Source organism: Leuresthes tenuis, unplaced genomic scaffold, assembly GCF_036924035.1.
Source record: "Leuresthes tenuis unplaced genomic scaffold, fLeuTen1.0.hap1 SCAF_24, whole genome shotgun sequence".
Lineage (NCBI taxonomy): Eukaryota > Metazoa > Chordata > Actinopteri > Atheriniformes > Atherinopsidae > Leuresthes > Leuresthes tenuis.
In genome coordinates, this window is record NW_027325378.1 from 18278226 (window position 1) to 18285808 (window position 7583).

Sequence of the window (7583 nt, forward strand, 5' to 3'; positions counted from 1 at the left end):
TTGTATGCCTTGAATGATTCATAGGTTGCAGTGTTAAGTGGCTTAAGAAAAGAAAAATGTTCAAAAATATAGATCGTAGAGGGACTGAACAAAAAATGAGTGAAACAGTTGATGTCCAAAAAGAAAATCTGGAGAGCTGTTGCTCAAGACCACTTGAAAAGACAAGAGATAATTCCTGCTTCTTGGAAGCAAATATAATAAGGGGTGTCTTAAGAATTTTGCATGGTGCTGTAAATAATACAAAATGTCTTTAAGAATGTTTCATTGACAAATTGAGAAAATTCCTCAATGGTAAATCACGATGATGAATTGTCCCAGTATATGCTGTTGAGGCACATTGATAAGCTCTCCTGAAACGCACCCCTGCATCAGCCTGTGGGAGTTTCTATTCATAACTACATACAGTCTGGAGCATCAGTTTCAAACACTTTGACAGTTGTCAAGTGCAAAAACCAAGGATGATAAACTCTCATCCCAAGGATATATCAATGTCCTCTTATCTATGAGATAATAAATAAAAAAAAAAGGTAGAGGTGTGTCTTTTCTGTGCTAGCAGCTTCCTGAATAAACCATGGATGCGTTTAAATGTGTGGGCAGTTTTTCTGTCGTGCTAAGGGACAGGAGCATTAAATCAATCCTCCCAGGCATGGAACAGCCTCAGGCCATTATATGTTGAGCTCTTATTGTCAGACCCAGAGGGGTAACAGTGCTGACATCGGCACTCAAGCAATTTGAATCAGATTCCACGACTGGCCTTAAAAATCAGTGTATATGACTACATAACTGTAGTTCAGCTACAGTGTTGAGGTAAGGGCTAACAATTAGCATGCTAATCAGTCCTGTCTAACAGAGCATCACTTTTTAAATACTTGCAATGGCATCCTGTTTGCTCAGCAGAATTTAAACAGCTCTTCTGACGGTCAGCACCCCGAGCATTTGTGAAGCCAGAGTGCAGTAAGCATACTCAAGCAAGGTTTATGGATTTTTCAAAGATATAATACGGCTTTAATTCCATGTTGACGTTTCTTGGAGGTGTGATGAAATCAAGAGTAATCTTACAGAATCTTGAGCGTGTCCACAAAGTGTGGTGGATTTATTTGATCAGTCAAAAGTATTTTTTCAGTTAATGAGTGCACCAGGGAAACAATTATAATGCAGCAATAAAGATCAAATAGGAAATGGATGAAAAACAGCATCATATTAACACCCTGCAACAGACCTACAAGAGTTGAGGATAATTCTGCTTAAAAAAATATATGCCTTTACCGTAACACTGCATCACCCAGTGAATGCAGCTCAAAGGCTCAGTCTTAGAAGAGCACTCAGCCAATAACAGTTACTCGCAAGCCAATTCAACATGATATTTCAGTGAAACTTGCAGAAAGCACTTCAATACAAAGGCAAGTGAAGTCACAATGTCCTTCAGGTAACAATTCCTTTAGTTAAGAGAAATAGAGAAACCTGCCAAACAGAGAAATCCATTTCTATGAAGTTCCATGTTATGTGGCACGGAGTAACATCTGAGCAGCAATATGCAACACTGTCAGACAATCAAGCCATCAAAATAAGTATAGGACAAGCATTTCTGTTATAAATCATCCCAATGTAAACTTGTTGAAAGTGGCAACGTTTAAGATCGTATGCCAGATTTGTTTCTGAGCCTCCTTTTGTTCATTAACTATTGGTAGGTCACATGGTTTGAGGTTCGAGCCCCACGCTGTTATCTTCACATTTTAAAGTTGTGCACATTTCTCACATTACATTTGTCCGTAATACTACCAGCAGTTTGTGTGAGAAAATCTGTTTTCCAATTAAAAATGAGAATAGATTAATTAAAAACAAAAAATAACAAATGCAGCAAAGTTGTTTGTTTTGTGCATATTGTGCATGTGCACTCGTGTATGTGTGTGTTATTGAAATCTGTTGAAATTAATTATCACCTGGTAGTGAAGAAACCAATTTAGAGGCTTGAACTTTGCTTTGGAAAACAGTTGACAGCATCATAAAGCATATGCAATTTGTAGTTAATGGGCCAAAACATGCAGAACCACTGGTGCAGTACTTTAAATCCACCGGGCTGACCCACTGTTACTGTAAACAGCACATTATAAAGATTTGTCCACATTTCTATTAGACCTTTGCTCAGCAGTTTTTTTTTTATTGAGTCAGGAGGTGGTGCACATTTCTAAATATAAATCCTGCATGTGTGTGGGTGGACACATTTATTGTAACAAAGAAAATAAAAAAAAATGTATAGATTGAAGCTCATTAAATTTGTCGATTTTCCCTGCCTCACAGCAGAATGTAGAGCAAAGTATATTTTCAAATGCCATCGTGGGGGACATGTGATTGAAAGGAGGACTAACATACATTGGATATAGATGGGGTTTTTTCTGTGCTTGAGAACATACTGTATATTATTGGATGGCTTTATTGACTATCAACAGAATAACAATATAACACACATTTTCACATTGTTTAGTCTGAACAGATCATCAGTTAATCATTCAGATTTGCTAGGTAATGTTATATCCCAGTACCGGCTCAAAGTAGAATTATCCAGCCTCCCCATCTGTAAATCCTCCCACAAGTTAATGGTGACATTAAACTAGTTTGAGTTTGGTTAAAAGAAAGTTGTGATTGTAAGGAAGATTAGCAAACACTGTATATAGATTTCCAGTTTTAAAAAATGTGTTAAAAATGCCTTGGCGAAGAAGCCTTAGACTCATACAGAAACAAGAGGCTGTGCCCTTCCTATCGAACTCTCAGCAAGAAAGTATATAAATGTATTGTTAAAAATGTCTTGATTTATGTGAATCTAAGTAAACCATGTGAGATTGGAAGGTGCTGAGCACCGAGGAAGTGCCGCAACAGGCAGCATCTTTAAAATGAAAAATACTTTTTTTTTTTTTTAAAAGATGTATAAGTCTAAAAGAAACAGAACTTCCCACTTTGTAGCCAAGTGCTCTGATGAAGAGGGAGGTGATACCTTAGATACTGTTGGGAAGCAGGTTAACATTTCTGCTCATTTTGGGAGCAAAAGGCAAGTGCCATATATGTGATTTGTGTTGAAGTAGTTGGCCTTGAAGTAACCTTTGACTGAATCAAGGATTTGCTTTAGAGTGGTAAAACTCTACATGAAAGAGTCATGTTTCGTACCCCAGCAGACGTGTCGTGGCTGAATAAAGAAATCCATCGAGGGGTCTAACGTTTCAGCAGGGACACGAGCAGGTAGCAGGTTCTTGACAAATGATCACCAAGTGATGAAGCAACATTTTCAGATTTTCACCTGCTTCTTTGTTTTTCCTCATTCATGCCGTTTTTCCTCCAATTCTCTTTTAGTTGTTTTTTCTTTTGTTCTCCCACTCGGCCCACTTCTATCTCCTTTGTACACAATTATCGATCTTAATCTGAAAATTCTCTTTTTCTTTAACTACTTTGTCCTTGTCCTGTGCCTTATCCCTACATTGCCCCCTAATAGAATTGAAGTTGTCCATTAAGGTGCTCTTGTTTTTCTGTTTCTTATCTGATGTCTGCCTCTCTGCCTTCACTTCTTCTTCACTGTTTAGAAATCTGATTCCGTGGATGGCCTCTCCATTTTCTCTCGGCTCATCTTTCACTTTGCTTGACGTAATCCGTGGCATTCATGGCCCACTTTCTGTGTGAATCTGAACATTCTGCGCCGGTGGCTTTCACTTTCCCGTGTCGGTCTCAGCCGTTCCACTTTCCTGCTCGTCTGCTTCTGACCTTTACCACACACTGCTGGTTATTACCCAGAAGGTCATTTCTATTTCCTCGTTCTGGCTTGAAGGCTTTCTCGCAGTTTAACACCTCGATTTTTTTTTTTCTCCCAGGTGGCTCTTAGTTAACGAGGCAGACAGGGGTGAAACATCTCATTGTCGGGAAAAACATGAACAATAAAGCCTTTACAGGTCAAGGTCTTGGATTAGATTTTGTTCCCAAAGCTCAACTGGGTGCTGTGAAGCATTTAGCTTGATGTTTATTACTGTCATTGACAGACAGAAAATAATCTGGTTAAAGCGTCTATTTTTCACTTCAGTTGTTGAAACTATGCGATATGTGATTCTGCTCAATCCCAGATGGTAACTGTTGATATGTGCTCCACAGTCGCACATCTTTGACCTGCTGAATTTCCTGCTGTTAGAACCGACCGTCGTCAAGCTGCACCTGCTGTTGAGCAAACCTTTCTGTACACGACAGGGATCCCTTCTGAAGACAGTTTCCTAATCTAACTGAAACATTTGTCTTCTCTTAAAGCTGGGCTGTTTAATAATTTCTTGTGTGAATCGATAAAAATATGATTTTGTATGTAAAAGTAATGATTTTGCATATTTTAAACTTTTCCATTTCTGCAGCTCTCCAGACGAGCGTCTTTCAGCTTGTGTTTTATTATTCATATTTTCTGCTTATGGGGCTATTATTGTGTTCACAAGAACAAAATAATGAATAGTGTGATAAATATATCAGACTTTGCCAAAGGCTGTTGCACAAAGCAAAGTTTTAAGAAGTGGTTTGAAGGCAACTCGAAATTTAGTCTGCCTGATTTCAGTGCAGAAGGAGTTTTATAGGACTGAGACTCGAATGGAAAATCGCTCTTTGTCATGAACTGTGATATGAGAGTAGTTAGCAGGGTGCTTTCAGATATTAGTGGTCAGGAGGAAATGGAGTCACTGAGCTTCAGACTCTAGCCTCTTTGGGCCTAAAGGGACCCAAATAAAATTTACAACTGAACTCATTTTTACCACATGCCATTATGGTGTCATGAGCTAGATTCACTCATTTTTTTAATCAGCATGATGGTGACACTATTTCCCATGTTAAATAAACATTAGGCATAAAAGGAAAAAAAAACAATTTGTGTCCAATCAGTTTCAGGTGTCCCCCTCGAGCTCCACCCACATTTCCGAACACATAAACCAAGAGGCTGTAGGGGCCTAACGCTGCACATGTAAAGGTAGTCGGTTGTTGTATGATTTCCAGCTCAGTACAGCTCCAGTCTCACAAAAATTAAAAAATAGATAATAATTAACATATTTGTTCATGTATCCAAGTGTCACAATGTAGGAGCAGAAGTTGTGAGATGGTATGTTTTTCATTGTCTGCTAAGCAGGAAAAGTAATGTGAACCTGGACCTATGTATATGTCATCTGTTTTGTTTGTTTTTATTCATATTCAAGCAAAGATGGAGCAAGGAAGATAATACAGCTGGGGATTGGATCACTCCTGCATGTTTATGCAGGCCTACATGCTCTACACATGGTCCAAAGTATCAGTGTATATTCAGCCAAATTCTCAATAAAGCTACTCTCATTCACATATTTTTCTCTTCCTTTTGTCAGACTGCTAAATGAATCAGATATTGTGACTGGAAATCAACCCATTAAGATGGAAGAGCATTTCCAGACTGTCGCTCTGCTCTAATAAAATCCTCATTTCATAGCCATATAGCATCTGAAAAAATCCCCCCCATGTACAGTGATTTTCCTCAGAGAGAAGTGACAGAATGTTGTGAAGGTTGTTTTTTTGTTTTTTAAAACAGACCACACACCATGCGTGTACACTCGGACAACAACAGTGGTCCCTTTAAAAGAGCCAAGTCTGGCTGTAACTGTCACTTGACTGAACCTGTGCGATGTAACCATGCTGACTGATTTAGATCATCCTAAACGTCATTCATTTTAAACTCGACCTTCTGAAGTCACAGATTGTGTCAAAAGTCTCCCTCATACAAGTCAAGTATTCTGTTGCAATCGATACAACTGGTCACATAGAGGTTTCCAAGGATGAAGTTCACAACTAAGCTCTCCCAGAAAGTTGCTAAGCAAAAACCAAACCAAGTGTTTTCCTCAAAAGTTTCTTCAACTATTTTCTAAAGTTCACAATAGAAAGTGGTTCAATCTCTGGACTCTAAAGAAAGGGCAAATGGTGAGGTGGTGACTTACAGTAGATCATACTTGGTAAACTAAAAGACAAAAGGCACTACTCCTTGAGATATTTTAGACTTGCATACACAATGTTGGACTTAATTTCCCCCATCTGCATACATGTAGCTTGTTTCTATTTACATTTTACTTATAAATTGTGCACTCTTGTCATGTTTGGTACTTTTTTGTTGATAAAATGGACAATATCTTTGTCTGTTTGTGTTAGGGCTCACCTGTGACAAAAAGTGCAGGAAAACGTAAAAAAGCTGATGTCTAGGAGCTGCCATACAAAAGTGAGCGTGGTGAGAGGAGCAGCAGCAGCATTAGTGGCGAAACCCTGCAAGCTCCACCAAGCAGGCCTTATATCAACACCCTCACAGGTGCAGCCAGTTAGGATAATTAAGACAATGAGATTCATGCATCACCAAACGACTCTTCCACTGTCTCTGCAAGGCCAGCCGGAACTTGAGGAAGCTTACACTTTACAAACACATGAATCATACATAGAATATGTATGAAAGAAAAAATGCTTTGTCATACAAAACAGTTGAACAAAGTAGAGTTTAGTTATTAACTTTTTTGGTTTTCGAAAGTGAGCAATTTAGCCATTTTCCAACGGAGAGCAGGCTTTTCATCCTGAAAGTGTGCTATGTTAGAAAGTTAGCGCAGTCACCAAATCAATCATCAAACTGTTGATCAAGAGCTCCGTCAAACCGCCACAGAAAAATGTTTCCCACCTTGTACTTGAGCACAATAAAAGCCTTATTTCTATTGGAACTGTGAGGATTCATTTCTTAAGAAGTAAAGACAATGGCGCTGTAGTTACTGCTTGACAGAAAGTGTTTCATCACTTCAGAGAGCCTCAAATGGAAAAGAAGACAATCATCTTAGGGTCCCACCCCCACTCTTCTTCATGCTGTCTGTTACACACTCTTTGATCAGTAACTGGATTTGTGGCCAGAACCAAATTACCATAAGAACCCTCAGGTAATGTCAGCGGCGAGCAACCTCGGGAGAGTTTACAGTCTTTAGGCCAGAGATCAGTGTTATTCCTTGGAAAAGGCTTTCTTGGCGGCACAGTGAGATCCTAATAAAATACTGTATTAAAAAGGAAATAAAAATTCCATGTTTCTCAATTCCTTTGCATCTTTTTCTGATATTTCTTAAAAGAATTATTCATTTTATAAAACTAGCCCCATCAGACGTTCTCCCTGTGCATGTCTCTCCGGGTACTTCAGCTTTCTTCCACCATCCAAAAATGTGCATGTTAGATTATTTGGTGTCTCAAAATTAACCCTAGAAGGGAGTGTGAGCACACATGCTTGTTTGTCTCGTTTGTCTCTGTGTAGCCCTGTACTGGACTGGCAACCTGCCTCTCGCCCAGTGACAGCTGGGATAGGCTCCAGCCCTACAGCTTTACATTCCAGGTTATGATATAAAAAAAAAAAAAAAAAACTATATCGCTCCTTACCGTATATTAAAATTAGATAAATACAGCCTCAGATTAATACATTTTACACTGTCATTATTTGTTTTGTGTGTGAAAAATTAACCACAAGCCAGATTCAACAGCTTGTAGAACCATCTTTCGCGGGAACAACTTGAAAAAACATTTTTCTAGATGATGCTTTAAGATTC